The 26,626-nt window shown below is 38.9% G+C and overlaps 1 protein-coding gene and 1 pseudogene across 15 annotated transcripts in view; one reads left to right on the forward strand and one right to left on the reverse strand.

The window, feature by feature from the left end:
- Window positions 1-26,626, forward strand: part of DGKH (diacylglycerol kinase eta) — a 203,255-nt gene that overhangs the window by 19,241 nt on the left and 157,388 nt on the right. The gene's annotated exons all lie outside the window — the stretch shown is intronic.
- On the reverse strand, window positions 8,209-21,590 carry LOC144582919 (mitogen-activated protein kinase 6-like; annotated as a pseudogene).

A 26,626-nucleotide genomic window follows, 5' to 3' on the forward strand; every position in this document is an offset into this window, starting at 1 on the left:
TCTGGGCTATATATTTCCTTGTCATATTCTAGGAAAATTTAGGACATGGGCACACAGGAGGAGTTTAGGAGGGGAGGTTTAATAGGTAGAATAGAAGAGAAAGAGAAACAACTTCTTCCATAGAGGAAGGGGTCTCCTAGCAGAAAGGACCGGCTGGTGGCAAATGTACCAAGTTTTATAGTCTAATTTGAGGAGGCGGAGTCTGATTTATATGGGGCTCACAGATTGGTTCAATCATGTATGATGTTTACATAGCACATGTGGAAGGCTGGTCGCCCCACCCTAATCTTATGCAACCGGGCTTTCCAGTTGCTCTGTGCCATCTTGTCTGCACCTTACAATACACGTGGCTGTCAGAGAAGGGAAGATGGAACTGCCGTCTTGAAAATGTCTAGTCCTTAGTTCCTGCTGACATTCACCCGTGCAAGCTACCAGCTTATAGGCTGCTCTTTATTAGGAAATGATTTGGGGCTGCTTTTCATTAAGAAGAAAAGCCTTACGGAGGACTCCCATACCTTTGCTGTCTGTCTAAGTAATTCCTTCTTTTTTTTTTTTTTGAGACGGAGTTTCGCTCTTGTTACCCAGGCTGGAGTGCAATGGCACAATCTCGGCTCATGGCAACCTCCGCCTCCTGAGTTCGGGCAATTCTCCTGCCTCAGCCTCCTGAGTAGCTGGGATTACAGGCACGCGCCACCATGCCCAGCTAATTTTTTGTATTTTTAGTAGAGATGGGGTTTCACCATGTTGACCAAGGTGGTCTCGATCTGTTGACCTCGTGATCCACCCGCGTCGGCCTCCCAAAGTGCTGGGATTACAGGCTTGAGCCACCGCGCCCGGCCGTAATTCCTTCGTAACTCCTGTGCCATTATGATATACTGTCCCTTTGCTGCATGAATCGCTCATGAATTCATTTCTCCCTTTCCCTTTGCGCTTACCCTGACTTCGTTTCACCTTTATTATCTGTCATTGGGATTTTTGCCGTGTGTTTCCTCTCTTCTTCATACTCTACTCCACCGCCAGAGTTATCTTTATGAAAGAGAAATATGACACATAATACATTTTGCATAAGCTCTTAGCCGTTGCCCATTACTGGTGGATAAAGTCTAAATTAGTCTTTCCTAATTTGGTACTAAATGACCTTTCTATTCATTCAACCAACTTTTATTGAGTTGTATTGTAGGTTCCGGGATGGTAAAAGGCCTGCTGTTAGGGAGAAGTTAGTTAACATACAAACAGACAGATTTATCACGTAGCTGGTGTTCATAAGCATAATGAAGGAAGAGAAAGCAGGGTAAAGGGAGAAGGAGAGGGGTGTGTGTGTGTGTGTGTGTGTGTGTGTGAATATTTTGGTTGAATTGACCAGAATAGACTCTTTGATAAGGTAATATTTGAACAGAGATGTTAGTGAAATGACAGAAGCTATGCATGCAGATATCGGGCTCAAAGCACCCTGGGCAGAGCCAATGCCATGGTATCCCAGTCGTGTTCTCTGTCACTGTCGTTCTCTGTCCAGTCATGCAAAACGCTTCCCTATTCCCACTGTAAGGCAGGAGTTTTCATCCATCCAACTTGTCTGTTACAGACATCTCCCTTTTCCTACTTCTGTTTGATTTATTTTTATTTATATACCATTATTTCCCCACATTTTTCAAAAGATTCAAAATGGTTTATATTCCACACTGTGTATTAAGCTAGGGTAAAACAGGGCTAGAGAACTATGAGATTAGGAGGACAGGAGGAAGGTTAGAAGGCTGATACGTAGAGTGGGGTGTCTTGCACAGCTAGAGATGAGTTGTAAATTTGATCCCAGGTAGCCAGAGCAACAAGACCAGTTATAAAATTGTATTACCAGTGGCGAAAAAAAGCCCTCTAGATTTTAAAGGGGAAAAGTTTTGTAGCTTTTCTTGGGGGAACCAAAGACATGTGTTCTCTCAGTCTTTGATGTGGGTGGGAGTGAGGACTGCAATACATGTTCCCCTCACCTCCATCCACTTGGGAGGTGTCCTTATGATGTCCTCTCTTGTGAGACTTCAACTTTGTGTGACAGTAGTTCTGTAGGACATGTAATTAAGGCAGTTTTAGTTACTGCTAACTCCAGGCATAAAATCCAAATTATTTTTGAAGATTGAATACTTTAAACTGTTCTCCAGTTAAACCAAGCATCTGCTGAAATACTTTTAAAGTGTAGAATCTCAGGTTATCTGCTGTTTTTACTTATTTACTCAGGTGTAGTTGATACGAGGGGATCGAGTGATAGTCTTAGCTATTTACAGGAAGAAAAATCTGGTATTTCTTGGCAGCTCTCGTAAAAACTGATAAAGTGGTTCTATATTGAGGTTTAAAAAATGTGTCTGTAGAGCTTTCTGACTGCATTGCCAAATATTAAAAGCTGTGTATGTTTCAGGATTATTGTGAAATAGTGTTGACCTCATGGACCCTTCCTTGCAAAAGATTGGGAACACTTGAAAATCCTGCTAGGACAATGTATCTGGACCTATTTTTTTTTTTTTTAAGAGAGTGCCATGAGGGTCTCTGGAGGAATGGCAGAGCAGGCAGAAAGAACAGCAAATGCAAAGGCTTTGAGGAAGAGACACACCTGACACATTCCAGGAACGAGCACTCCCAGAACAGCTGACACATTCCAGCTGGAAGGAAGGGAGTGAGGGGAAAGTGAGGAGCAGGAAAAAAAGAGATGGGGAGCAGCAGAGAGGTTGCCGGGACAATTTTCATGACAGTTTAGCACATAATTAGCACTTAATAGATGCTAGTTATCATATTAATATTAAAAGAATACCATTGCCAATCCATTAGCAAGTTTGAGCTTTAAAATAAAATCAGCATGTAAAACAAACCCTTTAAACGAGAGGAGGGAAACGAAGCAATGGCTGGAGGGGGTTGTTGGAGTCCAGGTAGAGCTTCTTTTAAAAAAAAAGTGAAATGGCTTTTTCAGGAGAAAGAGACTGTGGGCTGAGGAGAATAATCCAGTTGAGAGAAGAGATTAAATGATGCAGAAAAAGAGGAGAATGACTGGAGCGATGCCCTTGTGTATGCGAGATGGGGTGGGATGGCGTGAGGAGCTGGGTTTCTGGGAGCGGGCCCGTTTTTCCTTACAAGTCAGTTTACCCATAATAGGCAGTAGGGGCAAAGATTGGCACTTTTAGAAATTATTTTCTGATTCTTTTGATTTTCTCAGGGGAATATGAAGCTAGGTCATCAGCTGAGAATGAAGACCGGGGAGAGGGTAAGGAGGTCTGAGGCTAGAAGAAAGGTAGGACATGCTTGGGCAGGGGAATGGGAAAGGGCACGGACTAGAGAAATGCAGCAGTGTAAATATCAGGTATGCATTTAGGGCACACCTGACGGGTGACCAGGACTGTAAGCACGGTCATCCTGGTGTGGGATCATGATCAGCTGCGTGGGTGCAGTAAGTAAAGTGGAGGACAGGATGACACCACTGTTGTGGTTTGTCTGTGTATGCCAGGGAGAGTGTGGGTGGGTACAGTGACAAGTTTTGAAAATGACGTTGGATGAAGAGTGAGGGCTTGAGTCAGTCCTCGGGAGTAACCACGGGACTGAACAGCAGAGGGAGGAAGGAAGAGAAGACTGTTGGCAAAGGTTAAGTCCAAAAATTAAAGTTTAATCATTCAGTTTTGTTTTTTTTTTTGAGATGAAGTCTCACTCTGTCACCAGGCTGGAGTGCAGTGGCGCGATCTCTCCTTACTGCAACCTCCTGGTCCCAGGTTCAAACGATCCTCCTGCCTCAGGCTCCCAGGTAGCTGGGACTATAGGCATGCACCACCATGCCCAGCTATTTTTTTAGTAGAGTCAGTGTTTCACCATGTTGGCCAGGCTGGTCTTGACCTGACCTCGTGATCTGCCTGCCTTGGCATCCCAAAGTGCTGGGATTACAGGCGTGAGCCACTGTGACTGCATTCAAATTTAAAAAAGGAAAGAGAAAAGCAAGAGTACTAAAATAAACTATGTGTTTTAATGATTTAAAATATGCTTTAGAGATGCATTGACAACAGGTTTTGCTGGGGAAAATCTCTAGCTCATGTATGCACAGCTGGGGGCCCTCTTTAGTAAAATACAAAGACTGCTTTACTTATAATACAAAAAAGAAAGTTTCCCAAAGAAAGAAAGAAATTTGGTTTGGAATTTTTTTTTTCATATACAAGTGAAACCCTGAAATGCATTAAAGAACGTGAATCCCAGTTCAAGTTCCCACTGGGCAAGTTACAGAACCTCTCCAAATCTTACCTTTCCTCCTATGTAAACGCTATTAAGGGTATTCTGAGGATTAAGGAGATAAAGCCTTCAGCCTGGCATACAGCAAGTGCTAGTAAATGTTAACTCTGTATTCTGGAATCTTGATGTGAAGGGCACTTTTTCCAATAGGGCATCTCTGAACGTCCGAAGGATGTGAGAGAATGAGGAGCTGGTGAAATCTTCCAGCTTGTTCTGCCTTGGGCAAGCCAGAAACCAGAACTGTTTGTAAACCTTTTTGTAAGTTGAGTATCATCTAAGTAGATAGAGCTTTTATCATAGATCTAGTTACAGTTCCACAGTAGGAAAGGAAGAATGTTGAAGGAAATTCAACCTTCCCTTGGTAATAAACTTCTACCTTATCATCATTCATGTATGTCACAACAATTCCAAATTATTACCATTTGAGTATTTGTGGTCTTACTCTTTCTCTTAAAGAGGCAGCACCCTGGCCTGTTGGGTCAACCCCTTCATTCTCCTTTGCTTTGGAACAAGAGAGTAGATATAGTGAAGGGAGAGGAGAGAATCACTTGATGGCATTATATTGCCTTAAGGCTCCAGGGTGTGTGGAGTAACTGAGGGTCTGGAGTGAACAGGGGAATCACAGGAACTTGCCTTTCCTGTACAGTAGTGGAGTGGGGGTGGTTGAAGGGAGAGGGGCATGAGCATACTCTAGGAAATATTTGGGTGAGGAAGGAGGCCAGGGTCCCCTCTGAGTGAGTAAGGGAAATAGCCAGCAGTAAGGTGTGGATTATTGCCATCAGAACCCCACGTTCATCTGTGAGCTTATAAAGCTTGGGGAGCTCGGTGTACTCTTTAACATAAACCATGTGATCGTGTGATATAGAAAACATTAGAATTATTATTATTGTTACTTTTTAGGACAGTCTTCTTCTGTGACCCGGGCTGGAGTGCTGTGGTGTGATCTCAGCTCACTGTAACCTCTGCCTCCCGGGTCCAAGTGATCCACCTGCCTCAACCACCCGAGTAGCTGGGATCACAGTCACCCACCACGATGCCTGGCTAATATTCTTGTATTTTTAGTGGAGATGGGGTTTCACCATGTTGGCCAGGCTGGTCACTCCTGACCTCAAATGATCCACCTGCCACAGCCTCCCGAAGTGCTGGGATTACAGGAATAAGCCCCCCGCCCCAGCTGGAAACGATAGAATTATGAAGCAGTTCCACCTCGGGTTCAAGCATCATTATTCAGAGGAGCCAAAAAGTAGAAGCAATCCAAGTGTTCATGGACGGATGAATCGATAAACAGAATGTGATACACACATATAATGGGACGTTCTTCAGCCTTGACCTGGAGGGCAATTCTGACAGGTGACTGTGAAGTGAAAGATCACATTTTCAGGTGTCAGGCAACCTTTACTGCGATTTGCTGACATGATTGAACACAGCACCACATTTAGCATATTTCCACATAAAACCACTGCATGTACATACTTAACCTTTTGTCCTGTTGATCTTCCTTATTCATGCTTTCATTTGCCTACTCACTAACATTTATTTGTGACTCCAAAATCAATACTTGTGGTGCTTCCACAGTCATTTGTGGACATGCATAAAATGTGGTTTTTCACATGCGAACAATTCCCAGTGTGCACATTCACAGCTAAGGTGGAGCCTTGCTGTGCTCTGTCTTCTTGTTTCAGCTCTCATGCAATAAACAAGCTCCCTTTCATGACATGCTGTTTGCATTTTTGTACTTTTTGTTAATGATGTCACTGTTTACAGAGGCCCCCTGTGCTGAAGTGCTGTCTGGTTTTCCTAAAGGCAAAAGGTTTTACGATATGTATTATTGAAAAATATGTGTATTAGACAGGCTTCCTTCAGGCATGAGCTGCAGTGCTGTCTGCCCTGAGCTCAGTGTAAATGAATCAAGTTTACTTACATTCTGTTTAAAGAATTTATATGTATGTTTTATTAAGAATATAACATGTGATGTTATATGTGTCATATATTCTGTTAATGTGTATGTATACACACATATACTTTAAATGGAAGCACCCATAAAATGAAATTATATGTTGATTAATTGACAAAGATTTTGTGACCAGAGGTTTGCAGGAACCTAAACCTAGTATTTCCCCCAGGGGCAGTGGTTCAATACCAGTTAATGAGAATCAAATATGTGTTAAACTCTTTTAAAAGAAAAATATTGTTAATTTCTATCCTTTTCAAGGAAAACCAATATTTCAGTTGAAATCCATCAGTTCAGAACCTATCAAATGAGAATAGTATGTCAAGTCAGAATAGGATACCCAAAATCTCTTCTGTAAAAATAGATACTAGTTTATGTATTAATTTTCAACACACTTAAAAAAGAATTTTGAAGATAGAACACAGAATTACTTAATTTAAGAAGATCATTTTTCCCTCCTCACCAAGTACATATTTGGCTTTGAGATAATCTGTTCAGGTCATAGAAAAATGTCTGTTTTCTCAGAAATATCTTAAAGCTTGAAATGACAAATAGATATGATTGTGTGTGCTGATGTCAGCACTTCATATTACCTCTTAAAATCTTCAGTTTTTTTTTTTTTTTTGCTGGCCATGGTTTATTTGTCCTTTTTCTTCAAACAGGACAACCGAAGATAAAGACAGTATTCAATAAAATAAAAGAGACGAAATAAATTCGAAGAGACTGCAACGCCACATACTACGTGTAACCTAAGATTTGCTATTCATGCTTGCCTTGGGATGGGGAATAGATCGTTTATAAAAATATACAGTGAAAACAATTGTCTTATCATGTACAGCTTTAAACTACAATCCTGATGTACCTTAATGACTCCTATGCACACAAGTCTAACATTCGTTTTCCTAAAAAAATAACACAACTAAGACTTCTAGGAGCATTTTATACTAAAGTAATTTCTAACTAATTTTTATCTGTAGACAGATCAAGCATCTTCAAAATACAAATTCCTTTACACAGTGATCATGTTATTTAAAACGAACGCTTCAGTAAATTAAGTACGTGGAAAACCTTAGGATAAGCCGACATTATATATTCAGCTATGTTAGCAACAAACCGTAGTGCCACATGGAAAAGTGTATTTGCAAATAAATTTTAAAAACTAAGTTAATTTTTATAATTAGATACAGAAAATAGACTGAATCGCGAAATGAAATGTGAAGTATTAACGCTTCACTATAAAGAATGTATTCCATGACATTTATAAACAGTGAATGAGTCTTATTAAGAATAGTTTACTACAATAAACGCTGGCTAAATACAAGTACATACTGTGGGGGGTATATGTTTTGCCACATACTTTTGTTACCTTGAGGTAGATATCACGTGTATACTAAATTTGGCATTCATTTTCAGTTGCTGCTGGTATCAATGTGTGTGTGTGTGTGTGTGTGTGTGTTTTTCTTTTTTTTTTGAGACGGAGTTTTGCTCTTGTTACCCAGGCTGGAGTGCAATGGCGCGATCTCAGCTCACCGCAACCTCCGCCTCCTGGGTTCAGGCAATTCTCCTGCCTCAGCCTCCCGAGTAGCTGGGATTACAGGCACGCGCCACCGTGCCCAGCTAATTTTTTGTATTTTTAGTAGAGATGGGGTTTCACCATGTTGACCAGGATGGTCTCGATCTCTTGACCTCATGATCCACCCACCTTGGCCTCCCAAAGTGCTGGGATTACAGGCGTGTGCCACCGCGCCCGGCTATGTTTTAAGAAATGTGTACAGTATGAAAAATTTGAAACTACTCATGAAAGAAAAATGTCTTAAAATATAGATATTTTCATGCAATTATGTGCAGTCTCACTATGTAAATTTCAAGGCAAGATTTGTTTCCTGTAAAACAGATCATTGTTCTGTGAGGGAATGTTCTTTACTTGTCTTAGTGCATTTCTTTGGTTTCCTCCTGCATTGCATTATTTTGCTCCATTCTTTATTTTTATGTGCAAATGACATGCCAGTTAAGACGAAAACTATCTCACATGTAGAAAAAGAAAGTCTGGATTTTAAAAACCAAGAACTAATGAAATCCTTAAAGACACCATCTGATTCAAGTAAAAAGTGACTTAAACACTAGTAATAAAAAAAGATGAAACACATTTCACGAAGAATACAGAGATAAATGTCTGCCGAGTGTTTTGGTTCAGATGTTTCAGAACGCTGCTGTCTGCTTTGTGAGGAATTTGAGGGGAAGATTTCATAGTAGAAGGTGTTAAGGTGGCCTGTATTGACTTAAGTGCTGGCCCAGCTGGACTGTGAAACCGCGGATGCCCATGGGCTCGAGCTGCTTGTAAAGACGAATTCCCCACTGTTGTTCAGAAATCCTTCCTCAATTCCTCCCTCCCCACGCTTTCCATCCTCTTGGCTCAGTTTCTAGCATTCCGGTATCTTCTTTTCTGCCGAAGAACTCTTCCAAGTAACTAGTGCAAGCGTTTTCCTTCTCAACGTATTCATCCTTCCTTACCTCACAAAACAGGTTTATGAGAAAGCAGTCCTCCGCACCACTCACGACCTGGCTGTCCCAAGAAGATGGGTACAAGGCTTCTAATGGAGCCAGATTTGCCATTCCTTTTAACTGTTTTTCTTGGCTTATGGACTTGGATATCAAACTTTTCAATTCCAGCTATTCAAGTCATTTAATTTATCAGTAACATCAGTAGGCTCATGTTGGGAACGAAGTTGAACAGTTCCTGCAATAAACGAATCATAATCAAATCCCTGATTCTTTTCCCTTTCTTTTCCAGCCAGTTGCTGTGATGCTTCCTCTGGCGCTATCTGGACTTTAACCTATGAGTTCCCTTCACATTTTGACTTGCCTTTCTTTTTTTCTTTTTTTTTTGAGACGGAGTTTTGCTCTTGTTGCCCAGGCTGGAGTGCAATGGTGCGATCTCGGCTGACCGCAACCTCCGCCTCCTGGGTTCAGGCAATTCTCCTGCCTCAGCCTCCTGAGTAGCTGGGATTACAGGCACGCGCCACCGTGCCCAGCTAATTTTTTTTTTGTTGTTGTTGTTGTTGTATTTTTAGTAGAGACGGGGTTTAACCATGTTGACCAGGATGGTCTCGATCTCGTGACCTCGTGATCCACCCGCCTCGGCCTGCCAAAGTGCTGGGATTGACTTGCCTTTCTTAGCAGATTTTTCTTTCCTTTGTTCTTTCGGATTGAAAAGATCTATAATAAGCTTGGGTTCATAGTAATGGTTAACTCCACTCTCTTTCCAAACTGAGTTTGGAAGTCTTTGCCCATGCCTATGTATAGTGGCCGCCACATAACCTGGACACTCAAGAGAGGGCCATGTTGGTTTAATTTAAAAGGAGCAACCCTGAGACTAGAGACATTCTTAGAGACAGAAGGATGTGGTGTACTTTTATCAGTACACTTTATTTCCTTTTCTTTATCGTAATGGCCCCTGGCATCACTGCTCAGTGTTTATATAATAGATTCTCAAGATGGCCTTTAAAAATAGGAGCCGTATTTTGCTGCTTTGAGTTCATACTGCTTCATGTTTGAATGAGAAGAAAAAACTTTTGTTAGGAGGTCACTTTCTGTGTTAAGTTTATATTTGAACAGTAAGTAAGCAGGCATATTGAAATGCTGTATGACCCAACTGCTCTTATCTTTGAGGCAATGTAGCATTGTGCTTAAGATCATGGACTTTGTTTTTTGAGAAAGGCCTGGTCTCAAATCCCAGTTGTCCTATCTATCCTCTAAGTGAGTTCGGATAAGTCACTTAATCTCTGTAACCCAGCCTTATCTCTAAAATCTGGATAATAAATATACCTACCTCATAGAGTTGTTTGTTTAGAACAGTGGCTGGAACATAATTGGAGGTCAATTATTATATTGATATTAAAAGAATATAGACGATGTTTCACATTAATAGAGTCAGCATCTAAAACAAACTTGAATTGTGATGATCAAGAACAAAATATTTACTTTGCAAAGAAATACAGATCTGTCTACTATCATAACACAATAGCTTCCCATTAGCTCTGTTTTAGATTATTTCTAAATTTACTAGACTGTGAAATCTCACTGTGAAAGCCCAGACAGGGTGATGTATGTGGAGTTTTGTTTATAATTAACACCTTATAGAATGTAATGCTTTTAACCAGTGAGTTTTTAAACAAAAAAAAAAAAAAAGGGATTTTCAACAATAAAAGTCCCTCCCTCACCTTGGAGGTCACCTTCTCAGTGTGCCCTGCCCTGGTGATGCTATCTGCGCTGCAGTCCCCACCCCCAACCTGGCATGCCTCAGCTTCCTTTCCTTCTTGACTTCTCCCCTTAGCACTGTTAGTACACTGATAGTACCACTTTCTCTAAATCCATCTTTTAATTCCAGAAAGTAAACTCCATGGGGGCAGGGATATTTGTTTCTTTTATTCCCTGCCCTGTCTCCTGTGCCCAGAACACTGCCTGTTACATAGTAATTGCTTAAATGATGTTTGTTGAATGAAAAAGGGAATAGATATAGTTTTGAGAAATTCTTTGATATATTTTAGCTATGTTACTGTTCATCCTTCTTTTTGCTAAGAATAATGAAATTGTAGAGCAGTGTCCTGCTCAGTATACCCTCAAGATTTTAGAGCAGGACATGCAGTGTATTAATTCCTTTTCTTTTCTTTGCCATTTATTAAAATAGTGTGTATTTTGTGTGGGAGATAGAAAAGTAGTAGAATGCAGTCCTTTTTTATAGTGGAAGAGACAGCTTTATGTACAGATATACAGATGGTCCTTGACTTTTGATGGTTTGACTTAAGATTTTTTAACTTTATAGTGGAAGAAGCAATATGCATTTAGTAGACGTTATGCTTCAAATGCTTATATAACCATTCTGTTTTTCAGGTTCAGTATAGCACTCGATAAATTATACGAGATAGCCAACACTGTTTCATAAAATAGGCTTCATGTTAGATGATTTTGTCCAACTGTAGGCAAAATGTGAGTGTTCTGAGCACATGTAAAGTAGGCTAAGCTAAGTCATGATGTTTGGCAGGTCAGGTGTATTAAATGCATTTTCAGCTTATGATATTTTCAGCTTTATGGGTTTAGGAGGATGTAATGCCATTGTGAGTTGAGGAACATTTGTGCATGTTATACAGCCATGCATGCAAATACATATGCTAATGGGTCCATGCTGCCACAAAAGCAAACGTAGTGGGTGCTCTTGTGTGACAAACATAGTGGGCGCTGTTGAGCAGATATGGAAGGCTTCCAGAGAAGGTCATGTTGAGCTGGGTCTTGAAGTGTGAGGAAGGATAGCGTTCCAGCAGGACTGAATGGCTCAGTGGCTTTGGCGTTTCCTCCCAGTACTCTGCTGTGAAGTATCCATGGAATTCATGGAGCTTTTATCGGGAGTTCTCATAGAAATTACCATGGTGTTTTTGTCAGACTGTCTACAACAGGAAAGCTGAATTAGGAAATTCACTGAGTTCTGTTTATACTCTTATGATGATCAAATAAGTGTTATACTCTTAGGATCAAAAAAGTGTTTTTGAATTAAATATTTATAAAATTTTGGTCATTATTGTCTTAAGGTACATAGTAGAAAACTCAATAATAGTTGAAGGAAGCTGTGTTTTGGACCTAGAGAATTATTACTGGGGTAATGTGTGTTTTGTTTTAAAGAGTAATTTGGCTTAGGTATATTAAGTTATCAGAATATTATTTTTGCCATTTTAAACCCTATTTTTCTTATAGCTTCATATCTTTTGTCAGGTCTTCACATCATTTATCAAATTTCTCTCCTGAGGATGATAAAAGTTCAGTTGTGAAAATCACCTAGATTTTTATCTAAACAGAGGAAATACTTGTGAACTTTTTATTTATCTGTGACATATAAAAATAACTATTAAGATATGACTTGAAAGAATCCACATAAGAAGGACAAGAAAGACACCCTTGCCCTACTTTGGCATAGAGGCTATAACCTACCTGTTTATTTCCTAACTCAGATGATGTATCAAAAGAGGCCACTGTCTACACCGTATTCATCCATCCATCCATCCATCCATGCATCCATGCATCCACTCATCCCCTAACAACCTGAATATAGATCCTGTTTATGTGCTGGACTTACAACGACTAATGAAACAGGTCTACATTTTAGCTCTTCACTCTCTGGTGTGGTTATATAATGTGGAAGAAAAGCTGGAGACATGCTTCTAATAAATGCATAATTTAATTTAGCAAAACAGTTTTTGGAAAAATGGAATTGGAATTTGAAATTGTGTGTTACTCATGAAATATTATGTGGGTTTTTTTTTTCACATGTAGCATGAGAGTGGCAATGTGTAATAATGGAGATTGAGTTTGTACAACAAACAGGCCCTTATGCCTCTTACACTTAACTAATAGTAAGGGAGCTATGTAAAATATTAAAACCTCAGTTTCCTAATCTTAAAATTGAGATAATTCATGTGGTTGGATTCTTCCACAGATTAAACGAGATAACTACAAGTGAGCTTCTATTCACTTTCTATTTCTTTCATACTTTTTCCTGTGCTAGTTATGTTCCTGCAGTCTGTTACATTCATGTGTACATGTTCTAGTGGTGTTTGAAGGTGGAATAATCCTTCCGGCTTGTTAATATATGTAGAATAGTGCTTTGGGGCTAGAAGATTGGTGGTGGCCGTGCTGCCACCTTGTTTCTCACGGTTCTAAAGTGAAAGAACTTTATACTGAGAATATTTCTTTCATCATGAAAGTGTGTCTTTTGAGACCCAGGACATCAATGAATACGAGATCTAACTGTAAAAGTGTACTCAGACCTTGGCTGAATTTCCACTATCATTATTTTTGAACCATTGCCAATCTATACATAAAGTGACTGTCATTTTCCTCCCTTAAATCTTTCAGAAGTCGCTTTGAACCTTAGCCCTTCACAGATCTGTCAGCTTGTGCCCGTTGCTGCTGCTAGCTTATGTAGTCTGCTGAAAGGTGATTTATTAATGTCTACAGGTTGCTGGAGCCACTAAGTGAAACTTCAGGAAGGTGCAGGTGGGGATTCTTGTGAGCCTCATGTCACGATGGATGCTCACCCAGTCACCATGGTTACCATGGTGCGCGCTGGCTGCTACCTGTGTCAGCAGCTTCCTCCTACTCTCCTGTTTTCAGACTGCTGTCTACATTTTACAAGCTCATTGTCACCTCGGTTCCGCCACTGTTACTAATTCCATCTTTGATTTCCGTGCTTCTAATTGAACCTTCCTATTTTTATTTTTAAAGGCCCTAAATCTCCAGAACAGTTTAAAACAGTTATAATACCATAAGCTTTAAGTCGCATACAATAATAGCCTTTCCCTTTTTAATATAGCCCACTTTCAATGTGATTCTGCTTTCCATTTTGGATTGTTGTGTGTAATCCTCTTATAGCCTTTTGCTGGAAATTCCAGATGGTGTTTGTAAATAATGTGGAAGTGTATTCTGTAAATAAATTCCTTAAAATTTAGTCTGTGATTTAAAAAAAAAAAAAGTTTCTAGGCACCAAGACACCAACTTAAGATTTTAAAAATTACTTGACAAGTTTTTTGCCACTTGTTACTTGACAGTTGTTGTTTTCAGGCTATGTATCAGACTGCTGTGTTTGTTGGACAGGAGACAGCTCAGTTCTTAAATGACTTAAATAACAAAAGAATTATTATATATGGAAAAATTTCATGTATATTTGTATGTGCAGCTGATCTAAAGTCGTGATTTCTTTTCTATTACCTGTCATATTCTTGTCATGCAAACTTTCTGTACTGGCCTTTTCGATAATGACCAATTGAAGAGAGAAAAGAAAATCAACCCCCAACATAGAGCTGGAAGGAGAAAGATATGGTATTTATCTCAGGAGTGTTTTGTAAGAAAACATTGTAACTCTCTTTGTTACTGCGCATTTTCCAGAAATCTTAATGCTATTCAAGTTTGGGTTAGCTGTTGTTTTGTCTACAGTTGGTTGTATTTTTACTTTGTTTCTTTTTCTTGTGACCATAATGTTTTAATATATAATGTTGAGAAGGTAATTATTTTATCACAAGTAATTTATGGCTCTTTTCCAAGAATATGTAAGCAACAGAATATTGGTTTTAAAAAATGTACTGTTCAGAATTTTTTTTTTTTACAGATGTGACAATATAATTCATCCAAGGAAACCTGCTTGAATCTGCTAATTAAAATGATTTGTTATAACTCCAATTTCTGTAGGATGAGAAAGAAGTTAAAGGTTATTGGAAGTTATGGGCTTTTATTTCTATGTTGTAAAATATGTCTCTGTGTGTAATTTTTTTCTTTCGGTAATTTATAACTGAGATTTTTATCCTGTTAAATAAAAGCCCTCAAAGATTTTATTCATCATCTTTTATAAAATATAGAATTATGCTTCACTTTCTCTTTCTTCATGATGTTTATTTACTTTCTTTTGGCAGTTCAGTTTAGATATTCTTCTTTGTGCTTTCAAATGTTCATATTTGTAATAATTCTTCCACTAGACCATTAATAAATTCTGTAACATACTGCCTGAGAAACTCGATAGTGTTTAGAAAGACTAAAAGCTGCTTCATTATTCTGCTCGTATTATGAATTTGACAACATTTCTAAAAATAACAGTATTTTTTCCTGATGTGGTTTAGATCTCCACTTTATTAATACTTAAAATACTTAATATTCACATGTTAATACTTAACGTACTTAAATATCAGTTGCAAACTTCAGAGCAGAAGAACATCATTAGGGAAAGTCTGGTATCAGAACCTTGAAAAGCTGCCTGAAGCTTTACTGTGGATTATTATTGGTGACAGTACCTTAATGTTTCAATAGCAAGAAAGAATAAAGGCATTTACCCAAGACATAAAAAAAAGATCAATAATATGTTCATACAAGGAATGTCAACTACGGTTTTCTGAATATTATCCATCTGAAGCAGAATGAAAATTGGAAAAGAACTTTGACTATCCTTGGCCCCGGCCTTGAACTTTTATCTGGTTAATGGAAACGTTAGAGTGATTCAGGTCAGCCTATTTAGAAACATCTTAGACTGGCTGAAGGCATCCGTATTCTGTTCTATCTAAAGAAAATAAAAGAGACAGCTGACCATCCAGATTTAAAGGCTGTCTACTTCCATTTCAACCAAATAGAATTAGGATAAAAATACCCAGCCATAATGTGAGCTGCGAGGGTAGTTTGGGTTTATTTCATCAGCAATCTAAGTGATTTTTCTGATTCCAGCCCTGCTTCCCCCTAGTTCTTTCTCTACAATTAAAATGATCTGTTTATTTCTTTAAAAGAGAAGTATTTTGGGGAAAATGAATGGAAAGTAGAGAAGATAATAGACTTTCATAGTCCCACCATCCAGAATTAAATAGCATGAACATCTTGTTATAGTTGCTCCCATTCTTTTTTTTATTTTCTTGAACTAAAATTACTCTATTGTTTTTGCAACTATAAATATGATACATGCAATTGTAAAGAATCAAACGAAGTGTAGTAAGTTCTGCATCAGTGAGCTTTCAATGCAGGAAGCAAAACATTTTAGGCGTTTTAAGCACAAAGGGATTTAATTCAGGGAATTGGGTTCTTAGAAACTTCCTGAGAGGTCAGGATGTGTGAAAATCAGAGGCCACCAGTGGACTGTAAGCGTTATGTTGCCATCTAAGGTCAGAAGGCTGCTGCTCTTACTGGTAGCACTGCTGCTGCCGCCACAGCTGTCTCATACCTTCAAGGGTAGTGACTAGATGTTGGAATCTGGATTCTGGTCACTGCAAGCACATACATCTGTTGGACCTTGTTTGCTGGCTATCTGTTAACAACTAGAAAGTAGCCTTTGCTTCACTTTCACCTTCCAAATCTAGTGCATCTGATTGGCGGAATTCAAATCACATCTAGAACTTATGGGAGTCTGGGAAATGGCGTTTTCAGCTTTCCTGCCCATGCGCTCTGAGGCGCTGGGACTCAGGGAGCACACGTGGATGCCAGATGCCAACAGGTAATACCAAACCGAAGCATGCAGCTGAAAACTCTAAAAAGCCTTGAAATTCCACTTCCAGAAATTACTCTAATTAACATTGGGGTGCTTCATTCCGGACATACTTTCTGTGCGTATATACGACAGACAAAAATACTTTAAAAAATGGGTTCATACAATAAATACTTTTAAAGTAAATCGTTTTACTTTAACATACTAACAGAATGATTGAATTTCAAGTATATTTCTTTCCTCTCTTAAACAAGTGTATATGTATATTTTTATTTATTTTTATTTTTTAAGATGGAGTCTCTCTCTTGCCCAGGCTGGAGTGCAGTGGTACGATCTCAGCTCACTGCAACCTTTGCCTCCCAGGTTCAAGCAATTCTCCTGCCTCAGTCTCCTGAGTAGCTGAGATTACAGGCACCCACCACCACATCCCTCTATTTTTTTGAAAGTTTTTTTTAGTAGAGATGGGGTTTCGCCATGTTGACCAGGCTGGTCTTGAACAACTGACCTGAGGTGATCGACCTGCCTCAGCCTCCCAAAGTGCTGAGATTACAGGTGGGAGCCATCACAGCCAGCCCAAGAGGTATAGTCTTTAAAAATACATGTACAAAGTTATGGGGTATATGTACAAAGGTATTTGCGTATTTTTTAAAATATATAAAAAGTTATGGGGCATATGTGCAATTTCATTACACGCATGGATTGCACAGTGATAAAGTCAGGGCATTTGGAGTATTCGTCACCCAGATAATGTACAGTGTACCCATTAAGCATTTCTCATCATCCATTCCCCCCACCCTCTTGCCCTTCCAAGCCTCCATTCTACTAAAAGAGGGGTGTTCTTAAAGAACCCTCTAAGTTTAAGAAAAGAATAAGAAAAGGATTTCAGTTGTTTTGGTCTGTGGGTTTTTGCTCCTCACCTCCGTTCCCGTGTAGGCGTGCTTCCCTGACCTCCTAGGAAAGGTGAACTCTTCTCACTCACGGAGTTCATCCCTGTCCCCTCCCACCACCTCCTCACTTTGTGTGATAACTCTTACACTGTCAGGTTGATCACGTCCACCTTTGGTTTTGTAACAATAATGCTAACTTTAAAAATTATTATTATTTTTTAATTTTTTGAGACAGAGTCTCCCTCTGTCGCCAAGTGCCAGGCTGGAGTGCAATGGTGCGATCTCGGCTCACTGCAGCCTCCGCCTCTCAGATTCAAGCAATTCTCCTGTCTCAGCCTCCCGAGTAGCTGGGATTACAGGCACACGCCACCACGCCCAGCTACTTTTTGTATTTTTTTAGTAGAGACGGGGTTTCACCGTGTTGGCCAGGATGGTCTCGATCTCTTGACCTCGTGATCCGCCTGCCTCGGCCTCCCAAAGTGCTGGGATTACAGGCTTGAGCCACCGCGTCCGGCCAAAAATTATTTTTATTTGAATGCATTCAGTACTCACAGAAGTCATTTTGCCACAGTTTGTGTACTTCTGAGTCCTTGATTTTGACTGTTCTTAACGACTTGTATTTCATTGTTAAGTAGTACTTCCAAGAATGGTGCGTGGGTGTTTTTTTGAATTCTTACAGGTTTGAAAATATCTGCTTATCGTTTTTAATACGTGAATAACTTGACTACATATAATAGTCTTTGGTCCCATTTTCCCTCCATTTTCTTTTGACTTTTCTTATCACTGAAAACCTGAGGTCAGCCTGATGTTCTCATATTGCTTTTTCTATCAGGATACCTGAACAATTATTTCTTTATCCTTGAAGTTCAATAATTTAATGTCTTCTCTTTCACTATACCCAAATACAAAATTAAATTGCTGCTTAACATGGTAATTTAGATTTCTTCTTCATCTGTTGGTGCCGTTTTTACTTTATGCTTTTTGATGTGGTGCATTCTACAGAATAGTTAATATTTATCAGATAGAATAGAAGAGTGTTAGAAAAGGCTGCTGCGTTCCACATTCACTCTGCATGTTCTGAGGTGCTCAGTTCCTACCATAACGGTGGGTGAGCATTTATGGTTATAAGATGGATTTCTGCCCTCTGTGACAGAGGTTCTCTCCCAGCTCTGCTGTTCCTTAATGAGTATATTATGACTTCTAGTATAAGCTCATACCTAGGCAGTATCCTAGGGAAATTTTTTGAGTGGTCATTATGTTTGATGTAATGAAATGAATGAACTGTTTTTATTTCTTGATCATAATCTCTTGAAAACTAACTTCGGAATCAACTCTTCTTACAGAAATCTTCTGCTAAGAGTTTTAGATTCTGAAAAGGCTACTAAATATGACAGTTGTATGAAGGAAAAATCAAGTCTCCATGTTAAATTATAACAAATAATCTTTATGACTATTTATTTTCCTGTCTTTTTTTTCTTGAAATCTATCTGTAAGCTCCAGGTTTCTAGGCATTTTCTAGTAAGTATACCAATTTTAACTGTTATTTAAGTTTTCCTTAGGAGATTTTTATCTCATTATCTATCTGAATTATATATATGTTACAGCTTTTTATAAGATTTTATTTGAAAAACGAGGCTTTGTTGAATTTAGTAGCTTAGAGCTATGAATCTAAGTTCATATCACTTTACAGGTGAGGAAACTAGGAATCAGAGAAGTAAGTGAGCTACCCCAGCCCAGCCGCTAAATCAGAGAGCCTGAATCCTAATTTTTATGCTTCTTCAGCCAAACAGGACTGACAAATGAAAGCTTGGATTAGTCTTTGTTCAAAATTTACCATGCTATATACATATTTTTAAATACTAGAGATACATTTTATTTTGAAATAATTACTATCATGGCTGCCAAAGAATTTTCCAGTTTTATCGTTCTTTTCTTTATTTTCATCATTCTTTATTTATGTTGTCATGCTACTAAGAAAAATCTTTCTCTTCTTTTCTTCCCCCCCCCCCCCGGAGATGGATTCTCACTCTGTTGCCCAGGCTGGAGTGCAGTGGCATGATCTTGGTTCACTGCAACTTTTGCCTCCTGGGTTCAAGCTATTCTCCTGCCTCAGCCTCCCAAGTAGCTGAGACTACAGGTGTGTACCACCACACCTGCCTGGCTAACTTTTGTGTTTTTAATAGAGGTAGGGTTTTACCATGTAGGCCAGGCTGGTCTTGAACTCCTGACTTCAAGTGATCCACCCGCCTCTGCCTCCCAAAGTGCTGGGATTACAGGTGTGAACTACTATGCCTGGCATTTTTCTCCTGTTTTTAAAATTACCTTTGTATATATAAATTTGGACTTAGAGCTACATGTTTTATTCAATGTATATAAGCCATTAGTATTGTTATTTCTTTGGATGCCTGAATTGTCTCAGATTGTAACAGTAGGAGCCCCCTCAAGCTATTTTCTCGATTCTTCTGATGTGTCCCCACCATTCTTAAGCACTTAAATTTCTGGCATAACGAGATGTCCAGAGTTCATCTCGCTCTTTCTTTGCCCCAGCTTTGAAATCAGGTCTTTCTCTAAGGATTCCTACTTCTTGTCAGTGAAGAACAGTATTTAGAAACCAAGATCTGGGCCTTAGGTGTGCTCATTGGTATTGTGGTGTCACTGTTCCCAGGCCCTCTCAGTGGACAGAGTTGCATCTTATTTATTTTTCTATCAATTAATATTGAAAACAATGAGTTCACACAGGTACCTTTGATTCCAATCCACTCCACAAAGTTCATTCATGTTTTTTTCCTTAGTGAGAAACGTGGCTCTCATTATCCTCAATATGTTTGATGTATCAGATTAATCCATCCTCAATATATTTAATGTATTAGATCAATCCTCCTCATTGCTCTCCTCTTTCCATGTAGGCTCCCACACCTCCTGGTGGGCTGCACATACCCTCCTCACTCTGCTTAGGCTCTGACACTGGTACCGGCCCATGGGGGTACCTGCATTCCCCTTCTTGGCCTTTGACACCCCATACTTGTCTGTCTTGCTTAGTTTCACCTAATGGCTTTTGGATTGAATTATTAAAGAAGGAAAAGCATCTTACATTTTATTGGTAGCATAATAGCACAAAGTAAAGCTGTTTTAAAAAATATTTTTCTAGATCTTCCAACTATATTTTTAATGACCTTCTTTATGTTCTTAGGATTTTCATATTCTTTACTTAGTATTTATGCTCATTTTGTTTGCCTTATTATCCCAAATTATATTCAACCATCAATTTCTGTTTATATTATAGCGTTTCCCCCAGCTCCCAGAGTTCATGCATTTCCAAGACAAAGACCCATTTTATTTTTTTTTAAGTTTCGTGTATGGTACAGTGATTTTGTTTGAGGTGATTGGATCTCATGATTGGATCTCACTGCTTGTCCTGCAGTAGAAATAATGTTTGTACAATAATACTAGCTTGCTCCAAGGAGTCCATATTTTCAAGTCATTATTTTCACCAGGTTCCAGAATGCTGTTTAATTTATTCAGAGAAGGGCAGTCCATATTGACATTTCTTGTAGAAGGTTAGATGCCCCTTCCGTGGACATCAGCAATTCTCTGTATTTCCCTTTTCCTTACATGTACAAATTGCATTGTCAGTTTATATTTGTTTCCCCACTAAAGCCTCCAAGCCTTGCGGGTTTGGTTTAAGTATCCCTGGGGCTCATCACAGGGCTTGTTGAAGTTCTTTTGAAGGAATTGAAGAATGTGAATAATAATTCTAGTTCTTCAGGATAATGGAAAGCCAGTAAGTTTTATGCTAGAGGCTCTTACTGCTGGGTCTCTCTTCCTGTTTTTGATTTTTAGGAAGAAAGCCTAGAAAATCCAGTGTCAGCTAGAGTAATGGTAGTTAACTGACTTGAAAGCCTGTTAAAACAAACTGTTAAGGTCATGAGGATTTTAAAAGATTAAATGAACATAAATGAAGATGTTTAAAGATGACACTGTTAGTAAATATGCTGCCAGTGGCCAGCGTTTTAAAATGTGCGTGAAGCAAAAAAAAAACAAAAAAAAGAGGGAGAGAGATTTGCTTCGTGCTTCAAGGAACTTGCAACTTAAATGATGAGAAATCCAAGGGGGTGGTGGATGGACAGTGTGGTGGGTGATACTGTAAGCAGCGGTATGACATCCGGAGGTCATTGAAACTCTTCTGTTTGTAAAATGGTGACATGTCATCCTCTCCTTCTGTTTTATTCAGCAGCGAGACTCAAATAGAGAACTTTAAAAAACCACATTTATGCAAATGCAAAGTTGGGTTACTATACAGTTTGGTAATGCAGGAAGTTCAGGCAGTGCCCTGCGTTCCCCGCCCCAATTTTACCGCCGTGCAGCTGCTTTCGGCAGGGGGCGCCCTGCGGAGGGAGCGCGGAGTGCAGCGCGTCCCGGCCCTGGGACACACGCCCGGAGTCGGGAAGCGGCTGGACTGGGCCTCGATGCTTCCCAGGCAACTGGTTGCTTCCTGAAGACCCATGGCTGGCTCACTAACCCACCCACTCATCCTTTCCCTCTAGGGAGCCCAAGCTGCTAGGACAGACAACTTAACCTTCTCTGTCTTTAAAAGCTTCCGAGAAATACTGAAAAAAATAAAACAGGCTAAGTAAAAAGAGAGAGAAAAGAGCAAAAGTTCCCCTGGAAACCAATGATACTTTCTCAAGTATTGTACTTAGTAAGAAATAAAAGTGGAATTGGTGTTAAACCCAGTCTTAAGAAGCATGAACGACGCAGGGAGGAGCAGCATTCTGGCCTGTCTCTACCTGGAATGCAGGTGTGACCAAAGGGACCTTTTCTAGGTAGAGACAGCGACCAAAATATGAGAGCAGATTATGGTGAAGCCATAACTAGATATTGATCACTAGCCTTTAGTCACAATCTAGACATAATTATTGATATAAAGGAACTCTTGGTCATCCATATTCATGTAAATATATTCAATATTTAATACCAAAGACAACATTTATGCACCATAGATTATATACCCTTACAGATGCTTGCCATGTTTATTCATGGGTATCTCTTGGAAGTTCTTCCTGTTCATCTTATCCCTGTCCAAATAGACGTAGCACAATCTGTTCTTTTTTTCTTTGATACATCTTAGGGAATGATTCCATCTGCTATTCAGTGTGGTATGCAAGAGTGCTTGTGTGTTTCTAGTTTAGGTGTAAATATTTAAAACTACCAGATTTTTAAAGGAACTTATTCGCAATAGCTTCATTAAAGAGTTTTATAATTAAAAATTGATCCTAAGGTTAACTGTATGTAAACATAAGATGTAGTTACCTAAAAATGTATTTAAATATATTGCATATGTTGTTTTTAATCTGAACAAATGTTCAGATAACCTCGATGGTTATATTTTATTTAACCGTTATATTTTTAGAATATAATTTTACAATTAACAATATTCGGTATAGGTTGTAAGGTATAGCTAAAGATTAGACATCCCCCCCAGGATAGTAGTATAACTGTATAGAACCTGGTAGCACTTTAATGCTGCCCAGGTTCTAACCATAACCAAGATGTGTGTCAGTTTGGAAAGCTGATGTTCCTGGTTAATTTAATCTTGCTTTATTAACCTAGTGAAAAGTTTCATAATGATTGTTCTTAGTAAAAAAAAATGTTTAATCCTATAAATAGATATGAATGCATTCTGGATTTCTGTTTTTGCTCATGATACTTCACACTGCTATTTTTATTCCTACTTTTAAACATGAAGCAGTTATCTGTTTTGAGTTACTTACCCACTTTATAAATTGGCATATGATATAGTAACAAAAAACTTAAATTTAGGTTATGTTAATGCAGATGATATAAAAATGTTAGCTGAGACATGCTGGATCATTACCTGAATTATTAATGGCTGGGGTATACTGACCAATACAGCCTTTATAGGGCACGAGGAACCTTTAGAACGTAATTTCATATGTAAATCATACTTAATATTACATCTCATGCCGGTGAAATGTAAGTGAGCAAAACAGTTTTATGGTTTCCCTTTCTCCCTTCCCTCTATGCCTCTCTGTCCCCAAAATGGCCATCCTGCCTGTGAACCTTGCTAGAAGCTGCCCGGAAATGCCATGGTTCTGTGGAATACACTTTGAGATACATTGCTGTAAAGGGAAAAGCACAGTGATTATGACTTAGAGTTTGTGGTAATAGTTAATTTGAAGGTTCTGACTATTCTCTAAATATGAGCAATAAGGCTGTTAGGATACAGCAGACATCCATTGTGAAATGTTAAGAGAAACGATTGAAGTTGGTTGTTTTGCAGCAGAGTAAGCCTATTATGTGGATTGAAAGGATTGTTTTTTGGGAAAAAATGTAAAGTAATAACATTTTCAAAGAGAAGAAAAAAAGTGAGCCAGAGTTTGATTCTAAGACATAATCTTGTACTTTTTACATATAGCCAGAATATTTAAGTTGAAATAATTTTTTTTAAAAAAATTATTCAACTCTCGGAAAATCCAGGTGTGTTTAAAGTCCATAGTCTGAGTGATCTCTTTCCTCTATGAATTTCTGTAATGCTTAAGAAATACTTTCCAAAGATATTTACTACATTTCGATGTGCATGTGTGATGTCTACATTTTTATCTAACCTATTGAACTAAGTTTTTTTTTGAGACAGAGTCTTACTCTCTTGCCTGGGCTGGAATGCAGGGGTGCAGTCATGGCTCACTGCAACCTCTGCCTTCTGGGTTCAAGTGATTCTTGTGCCTCAGCCCCTGAGTAGCTGGGATCACAGGCATGCACCACCATGCCCAGCTAATCTTTGTGCTTTTAGTAAAAATGGAGTTTCATCATCTTGTTCAGGCTGGTCTTGAACTCCTGACCTTAAGTATTCCACCCATCTTTGTTTCCCAAAGTGTTGGGATTACACTGTGAGCCACGGTGCCCAGCAAAACTTAAATTTCTTATAAGAGCAGTAAGAACAGGGATCTTTCACTTACCTTTGTAGCAACCTTGTTGCCTGAAGCATTGCTTTAGATATAATCAGATTCAGTAAATGTTTATTAATGAATGACGAAGTGAGTAAATCTCCTTGCCATTTCTCTTACTTTGTAGTCCCTACAATGTTGATATAAAGACAAGCCTGAAAGTTATAATAACTTTATTGTTACATGGTCAACCTGAAAATCGTTTCTTACTTTTTTATGGTTTTGTTTACTGAGGAAAAAATTACTCTGACATCTATCTTTCCAACTATAATTTTTTTCAAGCAAATAACAAAAATCAGTTATAATATGTTTTTTTAAAATTGATTTTATACAAATGGATTTTTAGAGAAAGCAAACACTTTTAATTGATAGCAAAATAATTTGCCTTTGGCCACGATAGAGTAACGGGGACTTTCTGCCTTGAAGAACTATTCTGAACAATGGTCTGTTCTCAGAGCACAGGCAGCACGTGACAGTGATCACATAGAGAAAGAGAAAAAAACAATGTCAGAAACAAACCTGAATGTGGGCCCCCCACATAGAGAAAGAGAAAAAAACAATGTCAGAAACAAACCTGAATGTGGGCCCCCTGATTGTCCCAACTTACTGCCTAGAGAGTTTTTAGACCACGGTGCTGGAGGGAAACCCAAAGCATGCCCTACGGTCTCGTTCAGTTGCAGCAGCAGGGTTCAGAGTTGCAGGAGGCTGGAATTCGGTTGACAAGAACTATTCTATGTGTTTATAGGAGAAAGTTGTCTGTCGCAGGAAAGAGATGCCAGAAGGAAAAAAAGCATGCCAGAAAGGAGTAGGCAAAACAATCCTAGGGGTCTATACAGAGCTGAGAGTAGTTCATGTTCCCACTGGGCAGAGTGGAAGGACCTCATAGTACACAGAGATCCTGTAGAAGCCTCAGAAGGGCCTTGCCTCAGTAATGGGACAGATTAGCCTTAGCCTAAAGGTTGCTCTGGACATACCATAACAGAACTTAAAAGTAAGCCTGAAATGAATTTAACTGTATCCCACTACAAAGCCTGATAATTTTTATTTTATTTTTTTGAGATGGAAACTCGCCCCATTGCCCAGGCTGGAGTGCAGTGGTGTGATCTTGGCTCACTGCAACCTCTGCCACCTGGGTTCAAATGATTCTCCTGCCTCAGCCTCCTGAATACCTGGGATTACAGGTGCACGCCACCATGCCCAGCTAATTTTTGTGTTTTTAATAGAGACGGGGTTTCACCATGTTGACCAGGCTGATCTCAAACTCCTGACCTCATGATCCACCTACCTCGGCCTCCCAGAGTGCTGGGATTACAGGCATGAGCCACCACACCCGCTAAGCTTGACGGTATTTAAAGGAATATAACAAAATCCAGATCATGACAGCATAAAATTAATAATGTTGAGTATTCATTAGAGAATCATCACACATACAAAAGCTGGAAAATTCAACCCAGAAACAGGAGAAAAGGTAACCAATAGAAAATGAATTAGAAATGAAAGAGATGACAGAATTGGTTAAAAAGTTCATTCAAACAACTACTTTAATTATACTTCATTTGTTCAGGGAGGTAGAAAAAACGTGAATGCAAAAGAGGATTCAGAAAGGACTCAAATTCAGCTCCTAGTGATGAAAAATACAGTATCGGAAATGAAAAATACTCTGAATGGGATTAACAGATTAGATACTGCGGAAGTAAAGAAAAGTCAATTTGAAGGCATGGAATTTAAAAATACACAATATAAAGCAGAGTAAGAAGTTGATGTGCTGCTCATTTTTTTTTTTGCAATGATTTGTGGATAGTATCACGTTTCTTACGTATGTGTATTTGGATTTCCAGTAGGAGAAGAGAGAGACAGCAAAACCATTTGAAGGAGTAATGGCCACCATTTCCCTAAATTTGATGAAAATTTTAAATGCACAAAATCCAAGAAGCTCCATCAGCCCCAGTTAGAAGAATCATGAACAAAACACCCTGATAGCACATAGCAATCAACCTGTGGCAAACCAGTAGTAAGGAGAAAATCCTAAAAGCAGCCAGAGGAAAAAATACAGGTTATGTATAGAACAGTGATTAAAAATTAACAGCAGATTTCTCAACAGAAACTATGACAGATAGAAAGCAATAGAGTGACAGTTTTAAATTGCTGAAAGAGAAAACCATCAACCTAGAATTATATGCTTAGTGAAAAATATCTTGCAAAAGCAAAGGCAAATAAAGAATTTTGGACAAACAAAAACCGTGAGAGTTAATCACCAGGAGACCTTCACTGGAAGAAATATTAAAGGAAGCTGTCTGGGCCAAAGAAAAATAGTACCAGATGAAAATTCGCAAGTTCAGAGAGGAATGAAGAGCACTAGAAATAATTAGAATAGGGGTAAATACAAAAGACGTTTTCTGATTATTTTCAAAATTAGAGGATAATCAACTTTTTAAAGTAAAACCAATAATGTGTTGTGGGGCTTATAAACATGTGAAAATAAAATATAAGCTAATAGTAAAACAAAGGAGGGGAGTTGGAGGAAATGGATGTTTACCCTGTTAAGAGTCTCATACTATCACTGAAAAGAAGGTAT

The sequence above is a fragment of the Callithrix jacchus genome, chromosome 5 (genome assembly GCF_049354715.1).
Source record: "Callithrix jacchus isolate 240 chromosome 5, calJac240_pri, whole genome shotgun sequence".
NCBI lineage: Eukaryota > Metazoa > Chordata > Mammalia > Primates > Cebidae > Callithrix > Callithrix jacchus.